The sequence below is a fragment of the Ambystoma mexicanum genome, chromosome 11 (genome assembly GCF_040938575.1).
Source record: "Ambystoma mexicanum isolate Mex_15411 chromosome 11, UKY_AmexF1_1, whole genome shotgun sequence".
NCBI lineage: Eukaryota > Metazoa > Chordata > Amphibia > Caudata > Ambystomatidae > Ambystoma > Ambystoma mexicanum.
In genome coordinates this window covers 690372058-690390284 of record NC_090934.1, presented here as the reverse complement: position 1 = coordinate 690390284, position 18227 = coordinate 690372058, and positions in this window count along the sequence as shown.

Genomic DNA, 18227 nt, shown 5'->3' with positions numbered 1-18227 from the left:
TTGCAACAGCTGTAAAATGCTGTCTGTACCTGAACATATTATGTTAGTGCCTGTCAAACGCCTAGCTTAGCCTTATGCAGAAGTCCAGCAGCTATAATTAGTATGCTAATTCTAAGACAATTGCTTAGAAATGACACTTATGGTACTTATAAAGCATTAAAGCCTGATGTCGCGCAGTGCTAGAGCCAGCTTAAAGAGATCACAGGAGGGCGTGTTCTTAGTGGGGAGAGGCAGGAAGTGGGTGGGAATGTCCATTACGATTAGCATGGCTCAGTGGGTGGTTAAAAATATCAAAAAACGACCATTAGGTATGTGCCACCTCATATTCCATCTCCCTCTTATGCGTACTCTAGTGCAATAGTTTCATCTAATAAGTGGCACTAAATAAGGAACAACTTGAAATCAGATATAGCCATTCTCAAGATCTTGCACATTTTTGTCATGCTTTATGGATTAAGGCACATGTTATGTCTTCGACCTTCATTTCAATTTGCACATTTTCAGTTAATTGTATTTATTCTCCATTAGCATGTCTTTAACATTCAATTTGTACATTCGATTTTTATAACAAAAACACAAACCCATGAAATGCTTCAAGTACAGCACTTTAGCCCAACTATTAGAGCAAAAATGTCATTCGGTGTAAGTGCCAAAAGCCCTTAGTTACAGAGAAACACTTGTTTATCTAGTTTAGGAATCGAAGGGGCGCAATGTAATGCTGCTGACTTTTTCCAACGGCGTCCAACAGATGGCAGTGCATTTCGCTTGAAAAAGCCAACGTCTATGCAAAGGAGTTTTATAGAGAAAGCTCAGGATGTCGAGCAACAATGTCTATTTGTGATGCATGATTTTACAACAGACGCACACATTTGAATTATGCTCTTGCTCGGATGACGTAGATAAGTTCATTGCTGAGTGGTTTTGTTTGCAAAATAGATGTACCTATGTTCACTAAGATTTTCCTCTCCAATGCCGAGTGTCACATAATATATATACACAATGGGCCTCATTACACGGTAGGCGGAGGACCAAGGTGCTATTAGCACCTTGCTCCATGCCGGTAAAATACTGGCACCGCCTTGGTGGAAAGGGGAATTACCGCCCTATTCCAAGGTTGGCGGGGCGGTAATTCCCCTTTCCCCCATTGTCCTTCCCCATTCCCATTTTTGCCCTATAGGGCTCTATGGGAATGGGGAAGGCACTAATTACGGTGCCGCAAATTGCGGTACCGTAATTAGCACCCTGGTCCCTTTGCGGGTTGGTTTTTAACGCCTGCAAAAAGCAGGCGTTAAAGTCTCCAACCCGCAAAGGGACCTCGTAGTAAGGCGGTAAGGGTTAACGATCACCGGTACCATTAACGGTGACAGTTAACCCTTACCGCCGTCCATGTAATGAGGCCCAATGTATACAGATGAAGGTATTGGTGTATTGGGCATAAAGTGTGAACCCAGGCACTTTGTAGATCACCAAGAGGAGACACGTGAGGATTTAGGAGGAGGGGAGAGAGGAGTATTCTAATTATTTACATCCTTCGAACATTCTACTGCAGCAGAAGGAGGGGGGTTAAGTGAAGCTATAATAAGTTCAAGGGGTGGGAATACGGGTGAATACTTACACCACAGAGTTAAAAACAGAGTTGAAGTGCAATAATGAGGTAACTGGACTTGCACTTCCGAGAGATGCCAGCCAAAGTGGCAATCTATCATTAAAAATATCAAAGGTAAGGCCTCCAATTTGAATGGGGGTAATGAGGCTGGGAATCAGAATCAAAATCAAAATCAAACTTTATTCAGCAATTAAAAGTCATCAGGGTTCATCAAACAATCATAAACTATTCAAATTTGAAAAAATACACCATAAAAAGTAATAATCAATCACATGTTAAAAATATAAAAACAGAACAGCATAGAGAAATGTAGATTAATAAATAGGGCGAGTATATTCGCAATCCTAGTACCATTCTTCACCTCACATCAAAACAGAACGTCATGTATTCAATGTTCTATAGTAAGACTCATTCAATCTCCCTGAGGCACAGGTTTCCTTGGCATAGCCAAACACGATGGACATATTGGGCTACACAGGCCACAGTTGAACGGTCCACAGTACTCCAAAATTCCATTGCTTCCTGAGTTGTACAGATACCTGCTTTCCTAAGGAGCAGTCTCAGATGTTGTACTCTTATTGGTTTCAGCAGATCAGGTAACATAAAATGCACTGTGGTCTCCTCACCTAGATGACAGAGGGTACACACACCTAACCCGTCCGGAGTTCAAGACTTGGTAAAATAGGCAACCTGAAGTGTGCCCAATCTGAAACCAACATATAAGGCTCTGGCATATGGTGGACTTATATAATCTAAATACTCTTCAAAGCCGAAATTCAACTTAAATACCCCATAACCAGAACATAGTTTAAACATTCTAGCACTACTAGGACTTCTATAATTTTCCTATTAGATATGTAAAGGGATTTGCTCTTTAACCTGCTATATAGGCTGCCCAAACAGCGCTATATGGTTCTTTCAGGAGCTCTACTTCATCTAAATCATGCAATGTTCTTTTTACATGGGCCATCCATCGAATACTTTCCCCCCAGTTAAACTTAAAATATGTTTTAAAGCATCACAATATTTTCCAAGCCCCTCTGTACTCTATATTCAGACCGGATATAATGCCCGATACAAAAAGGCTGATCCCCAATTGAACACACATCAAGTTCAAGGTAGAGCAGTGTATTAGGTGAACATGTAAGAACTTGAGCTACACTTTTCAGTTATTTATTTTCAGCTTTTTTAAGCTTGCTAAATTTCCATATCCCAAAAGTTCTGCTCCATAGAGTGAAGCGGATATATATTTCCCAAGGGCCGTATGAGCCTTGTCCAGTTGCATGGGCCAGGTACCTTTCTCATTAAATCTAATACCAAGATACTCATAGGACAGCACTTGTTCTAAAGAATTTCCCGCCGCAGTGATGTCCATTTTTTAGTATTTCAAATCTCAGGCCTAAAAACCAATACCTTTGTTTTCCCAATATTCCGATTGAGCTTAAGTTCACCACATTTGTTCACACAAATGTCCAAATTATGATTTAAGCCTTGCAGGGAAGTGGATAAGAGAACCACATTGTCTGCGTAAAACAATGTGGGATACTTATCCAACCCCATTCTTGAAAAGTCCAGACAATCATGCAACAATGCAACAATAATCTCTTACACATAGATGCAAAATAAAAGGGGAGCAAGGACACAACCTTAGGACACAACCTTTTCTTACACCCTTTAATACATCAAAAGAGTCTGTGACTTACCTGCCAGGCCATATCTCACTACTAATTCCTATGTTACAGAGATCAAATGAGCAGGGACATACCTTTTCCACTAGACATGCCAGAGTATTTAGTAAAAAACACCATCAAAGGCATTCTTGAGGTCAACAAGAACAGCACATAGTTTCATCCCATTAATTAGAAAATATTTCTGAATCAATCAAAACAATCTAAAAGTTCGATGCTTAGTGCTTTTATGCTTTTGGAAACCGGCCTGAAGGTCACTGATAGCACTGTTTTCCTCAGCCCAGGTTTGCAGATAGGACAAAATCACCTTTACGCAACTCTTTCCTGCACTGTCCAGGAGCGAGATAGGCCTATAATTTGCTGGGAACTCTCTGTCACCCTTTTTGTATACAGGAACTACCACTGTACATTGCCACGAGGATGATACTGTGTTAAACAGAATAACATGTACAGGACGAATCCCCAAACACAAGATGTGTCTGTAAAAAGATCAATAGGGACCCTCTCCAGCATAGGGCCCTTACCACTCTCATGAGAACACATTGTATTATGCACATCCCGCACACTCAATTAGAAAATACACTCCTTCAGTGGTGGTTCTACAAACTCTTGACTTATTTCACCCTCTGGTGTACATGCTAACCTCGAAAATTCATCATATTGACCCGAAAAGTGCTCCATCCAAACACCTGCGGTAATACAACAATCAAAAGAAGCTTTTTCATTTGCATCCTTCTCAGCGGCCAATTTCCAATCAGCTGTCATGTCCCCCTCTTCAAAAGCCTTAGATGCACAGGGCCATTTATATTTCACATGCACTTTCTTCTTTTCACAGACAAGCTGTTTGTAATTGGACCTACACTGGCGACTACTTTACCTTGTCAACAGCAGGACCTACATCAAGACATGAAACTAACTGTGTCTTTGCAATCTGTCATTCTAGATCATACTAACTGGTCTTTTTCAACACTCTCTTTATAGTTCTAGATGGCTCACATGTAAAAAAAGGAAGAGGTTTCCAATATATATTTTTAATACTCAGAATATCTTCATTGGACATTTCCTTCTCCATTAACCACCTCCAAATTACCCAAAAAGGCCTCATACATTTTTGGCTTCAGATCCTTGTCTAAGATCCTGGGCCACTTAACAGTTGATCATGCATGCCCTGCCACTGTAATGGCTGCAGCCCCAGGTTGAATCTGTTTGCACATACACTGATCAAATGGACAATGTTCACTAACTGAATAAGAAAGAACTTCAAAATGGCTAACTTTGTTCCAATCCCTAGCCAAGACCAAAATATAATAAATAGTGGAAGAACCATTTACACCCAAATATTTCAAACCAGTTGGTTGGTAATTTAAGAAATGGCCATTGTACACTCTTAATTCTAGATTGTAAAGACTACAAATTGTATCTATAGCAGAATGGTGTGCCCTCCTAGGCTTATCAGCCAATAGGAGTGGGATGCCCAGGCAGTATCCTGGTCATCCCACATCCCTTCCAACTCACCAATGGGTTCCAGTTGGAGGTTGTAATCTCCTGCCAACAGTATATAAGTCTTCAATTGATCAGGCAGTTCCCAAGTAATTACCAAATGCTAAATCCTTTCAATTACAGTTAACCAAAATGGCAAAACAGGCCTATTATATACATTGAACAGGAGAATGTATTCAAATCCCGTTGTGAGTATCACCAGATGTAGAAGTTTAGCCAAACCCATCGGCTGAGAAACGGTGTCACAGTTGAAAGTGAAATCAACCAGAATGAAAAGGTCCCTACTAGGCCCTCTATTAGCAACATACTGGAAAGATTGATATCCTTGCAACTTAACCTCCCACAAAGTCAATCCACTGAGGATCTTCTGGGTGCTTGTTTGTCCCGCTATGTTCCATGAGAGTAACTTAAGTTATCACCTCGTAGGAATTGATAACTCACAGATTGGTCAATCTATTGCTTCCAGGCCACTGTCTGACAGCTGCATCTCTGCCGTTAGTACTACTGTGGTTTCCTGGTAACTAGTTACATGTTTCACACCATGTGCTGCTGGCAAAAACGAAAATCCCTGTCCCAGCTTTGTTATACACCCAAGTTCATAACCATTGGGTACATATGGCCCAACCACAATTTACAGTCCTGCAGGTGGCCAAAAATCCAACTACCAAAGCCCAGGAGTGGAGAAAAACACCTAAATAAAATCATACTTGTTGTTGGGCATAGAAAGCTGCTTACAGTACAGTACAGTACAGTACACAGTGTCCTCCCTGATTATAGATAGACAGCCCTTAGAATATTCAATACACTGGGCACATTTATTCTTTAAAGAATTCACATTTTCCTGAGTGGCTAAGCTCAGTTTGGAAACATTGACCATTACAAAATAGGTTGCTTTACCGTCATTCAACATACAATCTTCTGCTCTTCTATGGCCATTAATGGGTGGGAGCCTCCTGCCCTATAGATGGTTTAAAGTATTCCTTTCAAGTGCAATCCCCAAAGTCCAACACTAACCACTCGAAAGTAGAGATGAGCAGGATAACCCTGCGTAAATCTGTCATTTTGTCATTAGTACCAAAACTAAGGGCACCCATCTTTGAGTTGCCTCCCAACCCAGTATAATGTTGGCAGAACGTTTGGGTTTACTATTATCTTAGTTCCCATTTCCTTTAGCATGATGGTTGGTCTCAAGTCCCCCAAACAACTGGAATTTGGAGAGACAAGAGTGCAGGCATACTCCTCTTTCAGAGTCAGGAAAGTAGCGCTATCCTTGAGTGAATAAATCTCACTCACCAGTTCCTACAAATAGTTCCCATTACTACTAACAACAAGATTATTGATGTCACCAATAGTGACAGCATCTAGAGCCATCCCAGGCCTGCTGCTGCAATTTGTTAGCTTGGATTTAATAGAATAAGCATGGTCACTAAGACCTTTCGGCATTAAACCCGCCTCATCCCGCAACATGCATGAAGGGCTGCGCAGCGACCTGAGAGACCCCAATTCCACACATCGGAAATAAGTGAAGAGGTCGTCAGGAGCCGCCTTGGAGGAAATTCCTGCCCGCTCCTCATGGGATGCCAAGCATACCGGATGCCAGAGTGGAAGATTGTGGTATAGTCGGTGTCTGACGGGCTTCAGTGGCTCACAGAGTGCAAGTATAGACTCAACTATTTGGCAAAAATAAGGGACGGGAAAGTTCAGCTTAGTGTTGTGATTCTATGTTTAGTGTTTCTGTGTAAAGGTTACCCATTCTTTATGTGGCCAGCTTAGACGGACAGCTTAGTTTACGGATGAAAAAGATAAAAAGATTATAAAAAGCTTACATATATTGGAGGTGTTAACTTTGTTTATGAACGAGGACCTTTATAAAAAAAGGGATCCTATGGATTAGGCAGTTTAGTTTGGTTCATGGATGATTGTGTATGTTTATCTGTGTATAGGTATTAGCAGGAGAAGCTATCTTATATCCCGCAAGGTGGTGTCCTAATTTATCTCTTGGAGATGTATTCTTATATGCCGTGATATAGATATGTGATTTTTGGGATACCCAGTGAGGCCGGAAGATGGCTGTGTTTTATGTCATGTTTGTTATTGTGTTTATGTTAATGAAAGCGGACATATATAGTGAAGTATTAAGGTATTTTCCTCTGGGAAGTTGGTGATATCACCTGTGAGGTTGTCAAATAGGACTTGAGGTGCACAGAAGGTGGTGGATTTCCTTTGTTGAACTGTTGCTTGAATCAAGAAAAGTGTTATGCCATTTGGGTGGAGCTCGAGGAGCACATGAGTGAAGTTGGGCCTCACGGGCAGAAAACCAGTGTAGGCAGTTCACGGAGTACACTCTTGTTGATGGTGGTGAGCCGGAGAGGGTGTTGAAAAGATTCTTTGCATTGTTATGGTTTGGAGAAATGTGATTAAAAAGTAATGTTAATTATGTCAATTGCAAACAGATAAAGGTAAATTAAACGTGTCTAAATCCCGATTGGAGGTCAAGGAAGTATTGATGATTATAAAGTAACGTGTAAAAATGCGAGCTACACCCCTTCAACATTTGTGCAAGTCCCTCCCGCTTTAGGAAGACAGAATATGCAAGTATAGCCTGGAATGTACTTGTGATACCAAGGGCACATTGGCAAAGCCATGGCCCAAAGACCGAAGCTTTTCTAAATGTGTGCAGCAACATATGACCACATACATGCAGCTTATAAGAGGAAGACATTAAGCAAACGGTTGGCTATATTAGAGCTATGGAAAATGTTTCAAGACAGAAAGGGACTCGATTCAAAAGCAATGGATGCTGAGTCAATGCGATACGGAAGGCAAACTGCCTTTGGCTCCACCTCGTGCTCCGCAAACTGCAAACATAGACCCAAAAGCAGAAAGTCAGGGATTTTACCCCTTAAAGGAGTTGAAAGTAGCAGCATGATATACCAATCCTATTTTTGCACCTCCAACATATAGCATCTAAGGCACACATGGTGGCGCGAAGCAGGCAAATAAAAAGAGCAAGTTAACAGTGCTGTGCATAAGCAGCGCAGCAATTTGCAAGCAAAACTGAGTAAAGATGATGAGGGGGGAAAGGACATAGTGGGGATCATGAGGCGATAGTCTCATGAATGGAATGGGCAGATATTGCTTAAACTGGACAGGAGGACCACAAGCTAGATGGGACTGACGGGAGAGGAAGCTTCAAATCGTAAAGATATGGAGGAAGAAGCTAAAGAATGGGCAGAGATAATGGTGGAAGTACAGAGAAGAGAAGGAAGAATACAATAGGTTGAGAAGAGAATGAGAGCGAGCAGAAGAAAGGGAGAGAGGGGAATAATAGAAATAAAAGCAGAGAGAGCTAAAGGAGATAGTGAGGAGGAAGGCTGAAGAAGAGCAGGAGAGACATTTGCAAATAAAGAGGGAGAAAAGAAGGTTGGAAGTCGAGGGACTCAGTAAAGAGAGCTGGCGCAGAGCATAAGAAGAAAATAGGAGACATGAGCGGGAAAGAGATGAAAGTAGGGAGAGACGTTCTAAGAAAGCAATGGACATTAAAGTGGACTTGACACATCTGAATGATGATGATGGGGAAGGGATACGAAAAAGAATAGGGGAACTTTACAAGAGCAGAAGAGACAGTTTGGTTGCCCCAAAGATGAATAGGGGTACAAGAGGTTCCTCATTGAGAGGGAACGCAGTTTTTCAAATCAAGTGAAGCGAAACAATGGGGGAAACTGATGTTAAGGAGGCTTATTTTTTAGGACGAAAGAGAGGAGGACAGTGATGATAGCATTGGGATCATGAGGTTAGATGAAGATCGACAGGAAAGCAATGATGCCGAGGGGAAGAGGCCTTGCAACCGCTCCAGGGAAACAAGCCCTGACAGAGACACATTATGGGGAGAAGGGAAAGACATTGGAAGAGAAGAGGTGGAACCCGAGGAATGACTGGAGCGTCCTTTGCCAGGAGAGAGCTCTGCCAGCACAGAAACAAGCAGAGATGACAAGGGTGTTTACAGCCCCTAAAGACATAGGGAGACATGATGGAGGAATGAGACTGACACAGTTTTGTTACTAGAGAAGGGTGATTGACGACCCCTGTATATACTGCAGCAACACATGATTAAGGATAATTTGAGGTGCAAGCTACCTTCGTTGACTGCAGTGGCTGGGAAATGGATTTATGAGATTTAATGACTGACAGTATGGATGACAGTGACAGTGGGCAACATGAAGAGCCTACTCTCTGCCAATGTCGGGGAGGCAGCCAACGATGTTTGGAAAAGAGCAGGATACCCTAGAATGGCAGCACAGAACACGGAGCACAATGGTGCACTGCTCAATTATGGCCAAGCAGCCATATGGCAAACTCCAAGAGTACAGTACAATGACACAACTGACACTAGCGCAATTATGGCACACAAAATGCAGGAGGATGAAGACCCACTTCAATATATTCAGGAGATTCAAGAGCATTGGTGGTTCAATACAATAGAGCGGTAGGAAAAAACAGCGGGGTTATTCTATCAGATACTATGTAATGGGTTGCCAGAAAAGGTACAGAAACAGTTGAAGAAGTTAGTAGGGATGGAGGCTAAGCCATGGTCCGAAGTCCAACTAACTATAGTTCACTATTGCCAGTAAATTCAAGAGAATGCAAGAAAGAAGCTTGAGGAGAGAAAGAAGGAAGAAGCAAAGTTAGTAGAGAAGATGTTATCAAAGTACACAATGGAAGAAGCAATTTTGGAGAGGGAGTAGTTACCCAGAATATACAAAATCGATCACAGCAATAGGAAGAGGCTTTGTAGGAACGGGTGACACAAACCACTGGCCAAAGGGACGGGGAGGAGTGCCCCAGGCAAGAGCATTTTGACACCCTCGTGCAGCAGGGTGGAGATGGATTTAATGGGGGACAGCCAAGACTAAAGTGGTGGTCCAATACAATGCTGGCTATGTGAAGGATAGCCCGCATATCTTAAATGTGCAGAAGCAGAGGTGGAATGCAACAGAATGGTGGGTTGTCACATCAGCAAACTTATCAGACAGAACAAACCAACTATTATGCCCATGATCACACACAAGCGCAGGCATACGTGCCACAACTGGCGCGCACACACAAAACATGCAAATGTAGCCATATGAGCCCATGAGACATGCACCGCAAGCACAGCAACACATGCAGCCACGTCAACCAAAACAACAAGCACAGATGCAGCAGAAAATAGTAGCAACAACACATACAGACTCCATGATGCACACTCCTGTATGATAACTGGGAGGGGTGACTGGAGTGGGGGACAATCCATTTACAGGGACAGAAATGTAATTATATACACAATAGGACAAGCCACAGAAAAACCTGATGTGTTCAATCCTATTCATTACACCAAATCCGAAATGAGGACCACATATGGGGGTGGCAGTAGGTGGTGAGACTTTCTCCTTTCTCGTAGATACGGGGGTGACTCTATCCTGTATTAGAGAGGGAAGATACCCAATGTTAGGTATTGCCATGAATGCGCAGCGATTCTCTGGGGCTACAGATTTGGTTCCTTCCACTGATTATCGTCCGATTTCCGTAGGAGAACACGACCTGACTATGCCATTATTATATTCCCGACAGACACCAGTGAACATAATAGGTAGGGACATGATGAGCTGATTTAACATGACCATTTCATTCACTGAGCAAGGGATAGTGTGCCCAACACCAGGAATTCCCTACATGAACATGAGGGAACTCATCCAGGCATATTGTGGGCAGACTGTACAGAGCAGAGTGCTAGCGAACCTAAAGCTTTTCCAACATGGGGTGGAAGTGCTGATAGCATGGCTTCCAGGGATACAAGCACATTTTTACATATACCCAAAAATTTCTTGTTCAGATCAGAGCTTGCCCTAGATGAGAAGGAAGGCCAAGTGATATTGTTAGAACTGGAATGGTTATAGCAAAGGATGAGAGAGTAGTATTGCATGGGACTGATGACATGGGACGATCATGGAGGACAGTCATTGCAGAGGGGGAACGGCAAGGGCTGACTGTCTTGACAGATGAGGAACTGTTTTGAGATGTTTGCTCAGATCATGAAACAGTGTTTTTCATGAGCGTTACCAATTGGGTGAGGATACATTACAAGGAGTTCCCACAGAGAATGATTTTGCTGAAAAACGCATCACCACCATTTCTTGAGGAAGACTGAGGGCAAGTACCCAGTGTCCCATGGCCTAGCAGTCCACATCACATGGGCCAGTAAAAGGGGATAGGAGCTGTCAAAATAAAGCTCAAGCCATTGGCTATTTTACTGAGGGTAAGACAACATCCCTATCAAGACATCAAGATGATCAGCACTTTAGTAAAGCAAGGCATTTTAGTCCCTTCGGAGTCACAGTGTAATTCAGTTGCGTACCCAGTGAAGAATGGCGACACAGAGATCAGGGTGTTTTTTTTAAAGATTTGCATCTTTTGAACCAAATTGTTGAGGCAGAATTTCTGTTACTTCCCAATTCAGCTGCAATTTTATGTAGTGTTCAAGGTAATAGATTTGAAGAATGCTTTCCTTTTTATACCACTCTACGAAGTGTCACAGGATTTACTTCCTTCCCAAGTAGAAACCGGAAGTGGAAACACACAAGATTACCACATACGGTCTATCTTTAATAGGGTCCTCCAAATGGACCTTAGGAACATACAGATTGAGAGTACCATCTTTCAGTATGTAGATGACATTTTGATTTGCAGCAAATCTGAAGAGCAGTGTAAAAATTACTCAGTACACTTGGTGACAGTATTAGCAGAGAAAGGTTACCAGGTAGATAAGACAAAACTACGATATTGCCAGGAGGAAGTGTTCGACATTGAACAGTTGATATCACAGAACGGCTGAAAGGTGACTCCAGAAAGGGTGGAGGTGTTGTTCAGAACGCCAATGCCAAAGACAGTGAGAGAGATGAAGCAATTCTTTGGCCTCTGCAATTATTGCACGGCCTGTGCATTTGGCTACAGCACATATACGAGACCCCTATTAAGTGGGACGGTAACCTATTATGGACACATGAAAAGACCGAAGCATCTGAGAAGCAGAAGAAGGCAATATGCACAGCTCCAATTTTAGGGATACCCAATTACCATGACAAATTCTACCTGTGTGGAGTAGTGATGACAGTGAGGGGGGAGAAATGTTTTTCCTTTATGGGTCATCAATGATAGACCAGACGACGGGAGAAAGGCATACTGGGTCAGCAGTGGTGAAATTGAAATCAGATGGGATAGCCGAAGTAGTAGCAAGCACAAGATTGCCTTCACATTTTTCATTGCAAGCAGCAAAGTTAGTAGGTCTCATAATGGCATTAGAAGCGTGCAAAGAAAAGGAGGTTACAGTGTATTCCAATTCAGCCTACATGACGTCTACAGTACATGCTGGATTGTCAGGATGGCAGAGGAGGGGCTTCTGACGTGCTGACGGCACAGCAGTGCAGCACACGCCGCTATTGGTCAGGCTCATACACGCATTACAACTCCCATCAGCTATAGAGATCGTGAAGTGCCAAGCACACATGAATTGGCAGGACCTAGTCTCACGTGACAACAAAACCGCAAATGCAGAAGCGAAGCATGCAGCATATTTAGCAAAAATAAACACGTTTAATATTCCATCAAATAGACATATACATGTGTGCAATATGATATTGAAGGAAGGATATAGTTCACTACATGCCACGCAAATAATGAAGTTTCAAGGAAAAGAACCATTAGAAGAAAAGGAACTATGGGTGAAGAGGGGTTGTTCAATATCCCCTACAGACGCATTATGACGACAGGAGAGTACAGGCAAGCTAGTGATCCGAGTATCATGGTTGCAGATTGCGCTCATTCAATTGCATCATCCCACTCATTTAGCTAGGGGGGTACATGCCACACACAGTGGGGAAAAGTGGTTCGGTCCAAATATGTGTCAAAACTCAAAGGGATGTAGGTTATCGACCCCCTATCTTGAACCACAGAAGCCTAAAAGATGGACCCTTGCACTGTGGTTAGCACGGGCGCCTGGATATTAATAACACAGGTAACCACGTGGCAGCCAATGAGGGAAAGCGGGATTAGGGAAAGGCTGTGGACAGATAAGGGAAAGATGGGGAAGAGAGTTCATGCATATTCATACGAGTACATCTGATACTCCTGAACTCCTGAACTCCAAGGCCTGTCTCTAACTCCTTGCTTGAACCCTGGAACCTAGCTCCTCCTTAAACAACTTCAAACAAAACATGAAAGTACATATCACATAGGTTAATGCGACATCAGACACTAATATGGAACCTTACTGAACATAATGCAAGACATAATGCTTTGTTGAATGACATGACAGGCATAATTCTAAGAGCAAGCTGTGTGACACAAACAAGGGAATCCCCATTTCATGAAGAAACATGACACATGGCCCCTTGGACGAGATAAGCAAACAAACAAACAAACATTACATTTAGAAGTGCCCCTTTCATATTGCCTCGAGGAGTCACCCCTATTATCTCATGTAGCGGGTCCCTAACAACCTTTATCAATATATGTAGCGTGCTTTAATATCTGAAGTGGGTGCGCTACTGATAGCATTTTCCAAATAGCACGTTCAGCATTGTCAAGTTCATTGAATATCAAACAATAGTATAGAGCGCCACATGTAGTAATCCCAACTCCTCTGATAATGGGAAGCATTTATACCAATGTCCTGAAACAAGTAATCAAAGCTTTCCCACTTATCTTTGTGTCCGGGTGCCTTGCGAGGCCACCCGAATGCCGTGGAATGAGGCGGAGTAACTGCTGAGGCCGCTCTCATCTCACTGCTGTGACCCGGGCATTGACTCAGCAGAGCCACCCCACTTCAGTGGAAATGAAGCTAGGTTTCTGCAGGGACCGCTCTCTGCCCAGCGCCACGGCCTGACCTTGAAATTCAGCATTCCTTCAGCCAGGGGTGTTGCAAGGTCTGGAAAAGACCCCGGGCTACGCTAATCTCGGAACTGTCAGGAATGGGGGCTAACTAGCCTTTTTGTTGTAGCTCCTGAGATTCTATCCGGGGCTACAAACAAAAGACCAGGGGCTATAGCCCCCTTCGCCCCCCACTACCAATGCCTCTGCCTTCGGCATCCCAAATCACTTTTGTTTTTCTCCTAGAAACCGCTGTGACCGCCCGTGCTGCACACCATTAATTATCCGCACCTGAGCATGTGCAGCCAGGGCTTTTAACATGCTCACAATCAGTCTTCAGCTGCAGCGAAGCGCGAATACCCAGAACTACATATCGGCCCATGGGCTGCTGAATAATGTAGTTTTATGCTCGTTTTCCATAAAGCATGCGTCTTCTCTTGCCCCATACCCAATTCCTGACAGTACCACCTCTCCCAGGGCTCTTCCCAGGACCTGCTTTATCAGGATGGTGCAAATGAAATTGTTTCACCAATCGTGGAGCATAAACAGAACTTGCTGGTTCCCACAAACAGTCTTCAGGACCGTAACCAGACTGTTGAATCAGATACCATAATACATGTTGTCTCTTTCTTGAATCCAGTATTCATTTAACCTCATATTCCGTCTGGCCCTCTTGCATTATGGCTGGTGGTCTCTGCATACGCGTCCCAGGAGCTGCAGGTTTAAGCAAAGACACATGGAATACTTTAAAGTTGGAGGTAGCCACAGAAGACACACACTTCACAATTTCATATGGACCAATAAACCTGGGTGCAAATTTACGAGGTCCTACCAATGGCAAGTTGTGCGTTGATAACCATGCTTTATCTCCTAGCTTGTATTGGGGAGCTTCTCATCTTTTCTTGTCTGCATGTTTTTTTAAGTCATTTTGGCCTGTTCTAAATTGGCTGGTGCCTTCTGACTAATGTTCAGAAGCACATTTTTTCTCTCGTGAAGCACTGGAATTTGTTCCATCTCAGGTAAATTTTCAGGCAACATATTTTGTACATACCCATATAAGCATTCATTCGGTGACATTTCAAGCAATGCATGTTCTTTATTATTATACATGAATTCTGCTAAACACAACACTTGAATCCAGGTTTCCATGCCATCACTCAAAAGACATCCCATCCGTCTGGGGATGATAGCTTGTAGATAGAGCACAATCAATTCCTAACATACGACAGAAGGTGCCCCAAAACTTAGAGGTACATGAGGGCCTCTATCTGATACAATGCTTTGGGGTAACCTGTGTAACATGGCCACATGTTGTAAAAATAATGCTGCCAGTTGCCTAGCTCCTGGAATTCCCTTACATGGCACACAGTGAGCTTATTTGGACAAAGTCTGCCACTACCCAAATAGTGTCATACTGCTCATCAGGAGGTAGATCAGTATTCTTTTTTTTTTATTAACCATTTTGCGTAAATGAATACATCGCTTTTTGCTTAAAACATTACAAAGTTCCATTTAAGTCAATTTTCTACGTAGCCGAACACAGATTTTGGCGAGAGATAATCATTGTCCTTTTTCAGCCTCTCTTATTCACTTGGGTATACTTCAAGAGTCCTTTCCAATTTTATGTGTTCGGCTCAGGTTTGGCTGGTCCCTTTCCATGTTTGTTATTCTTATGAGCATAATTTCCAAGTATATGCCAAGACCTCTAACAGTTTTTTTATTCATTTCGTCATATAAGGCTTGCCACCATTTATCAGAGTCTTGACCACAGGTTGGGGCCAAGGTGTTCTGGAGGTGATTCTCTCGTTCCCCATTTAATTCAGGACAAAACATTAGAAGATGTTGTAACATTTCTCTGTTTTTTTTTACATAGTCGACATGTATCCATTTCTTCTAAGCCATATTTCTTTAGGTTCTGTCGCGTTCGTAGCACATTTACCCTGAAGCGAAGGATCAGGTCCCTATGCTTCTGATTTGTACTCTTCTTTAAAAAACTAGGAAGCTGATTGTCAAAGTTCACTAGAGTTTTTGACAAGGTATGGGCTTTGGAGGTTGACCAAATGGTTTCTGATTGTGCCCAATCTATTGACAATAGGAGGGTTTTAACTCTTTTTGGGTGGTCTCGTAGAGTTTCAGCACGGGTGCATAGGTTTTCTAAGATCAGTTTGCACTCATCTCTCCACATTTTGAGGGGCCAGAAATCTGGGGCATTTGTTTCATGTTTCAGTATTCTATATCGCACAGGGCATTCCATTAGTTCTACTTTTCTGTATGTTGAAAGTATTTTCCAAGTCACTTGAATATGAATTGAATATAGTCCAAGTTTGTGGCGGATTACTCCTATGGGCACTGAGTTTGCAAGATTCAGGATTCTTCTCCAGAATCTGGCCTCTTGTTTATCCCATACTTTCCATGGCATTCCTAGACATGTGTCACTTACATAGGATATCACTGGGATCACTTTGTATTTATAGAAGTCTACCACGGGTTATAATGAGAATTTCCCATATCTTTTTTCACCAGTAAGGATTAGGCTATAAACTGGTCCATTTTAAGTTCCAAGTTTAAAATCCACGTTTTTTCTCCACCATCATTACTTATCATGGCGCCTAGATATTTCGTGCACATTAATCGCTGTCTGTTGGAGTGACCATGTGAATTTTCTTTTCTGTTTCTTGTTCCCTTTTTCAATGATGAGAATTTCAGTTTTGTCAGCATTTATTTGTTGTTTATTTTTCGTCCACGTAATTTTGTAGTGCATTCAGTTTGTGCTGCAGGCCTATTGCAGTCAGATCAAGCAGTATTAGATTGTCTGCATATAATAAATGCCCCAAGATGTTTCCGCTCATACGTGGGTGGCAAGCTCTTGTTGGTTCTATCCATTCTTTAATGTCAGATATGTAGAAGTTGTACAGGATTGCCGCTAATGTGCAGCCCTGTTTTAATCCTCTTTGTGTGGGCAAAGAATTGCTCAGAGTCCCTTGTAAGTGTAACCTAATCTGTAGACTTGTATTTGAATACAGGGCGATGATGGCTGCAAGTAGGTTTTGTGGGCATCCCTTTCTCTTCAGCTTGTACCAGAGTATATCACGGTCAACCCAATCAAAGGCGGAGTCCATATCCACACATGCGACGCATAGTTTGTTGTTTTCTTTCAATGTTTTCATTTGAAGTAAATTAAATGTTAAAAAATTTAGCCCACAATCTACATTCGTAACAAAACCTTTCTGTCTTTGGTCACAATTCACAGTCTTTGTTAACCATTCATTTAGTCTTTTAAGTAGGATGCAGGCATATAGCTTTCCAAGCACATGTAGGAGAGATATTGGGCAGTAATTTGATCTCCCTTTTTGAACACCAGAATTATTACTGCTTTCCCCCAGGAGTCTGGAATTTTCATCCTCGTATCAATTCTTCTGAAAAGGTCTTCACAAAGATTAGCCCATAGAATGGGGATTTGTTTTAACATGAAATTTGAAAGACCATCCGGTCCCGGGGCTCTGGAATTTACTAGCTTTCTTAATTAAATCCAATATTTCATTTTTTGTAAAGTTTATTTCCCACAATTTCATCTTTTGTGATGGTATTTGTAGTTCCTGCTCTGCGCTGTTTAGGGTATAGATTTCTCTGAAGTGATTTAGCCATTGGCTTTCTTCTATGGGATTTATTTGTTCATTTCCCATAGATGCCTGTTTATTTGTCAATGACCAAAACGATTTTGCGTTTTTGATTTCTATAGTCATCATCATATGCTCTGAGTCCTGTTGGTATAATTGGGCTCTGTGAGTTTTCGCCCAGTTACGAAAAGATGCTTTCAGGCGCTTACCCTTTAGTCTCATTGTGTCGTTCTTTAGCTTTTTTAGAACACGTCGATCTTTTGCTAGACGTTTTTTCTTGTTTGCTGTTTTACGATCAAAGTGGAGTAAATGCGTCTTTTTTAACCAATGTTCTTTGTCATTTTCCCTGAATAGTGAAAGGCAGGATTCATATTCTATTCCCAGAGAAGGAGTTGCTATCCAGTGTTCTATAGCTGTTCTTGGCTGGGTAATCCGCTTATTTGTTATTTTCAGGCAATTCAGGCCATTATTGACGCTTTCATTGTAGGGCCATTTTTCTCGAACTTTCAACTGATTATTCTCTTTACCAGTATCTGAGTCTCTATATGTTAGAATCAGCTGTTTTTGGTCACTTTTGCTGGAGTCTATTATTTTTAAGAACTTGATGTTTTGGAAGGTGACCATGTCTACAAAGAAGTAATCAAGAGTTGCACTTGCATTATAAGCACACCAAGTTTTTCCACCAGGCCGATCACCATCTACATTGCCATTCACTAAATTGAGGTCTCTTAATCCCATTTCATCCATCCATTTTAATGATCATGATTCTTTTTGTGGATTCTTTTTCGTATTTTTCTTTTGGGTTTTGGTATCTAAACAATCAATGTTTATATCTACCCAAAGAAGTATTTGCAGGTTTCCAAATTCTGCTCTAAGGTCGTCTAAGCTCTTCATTACTAAATGTACAAATGT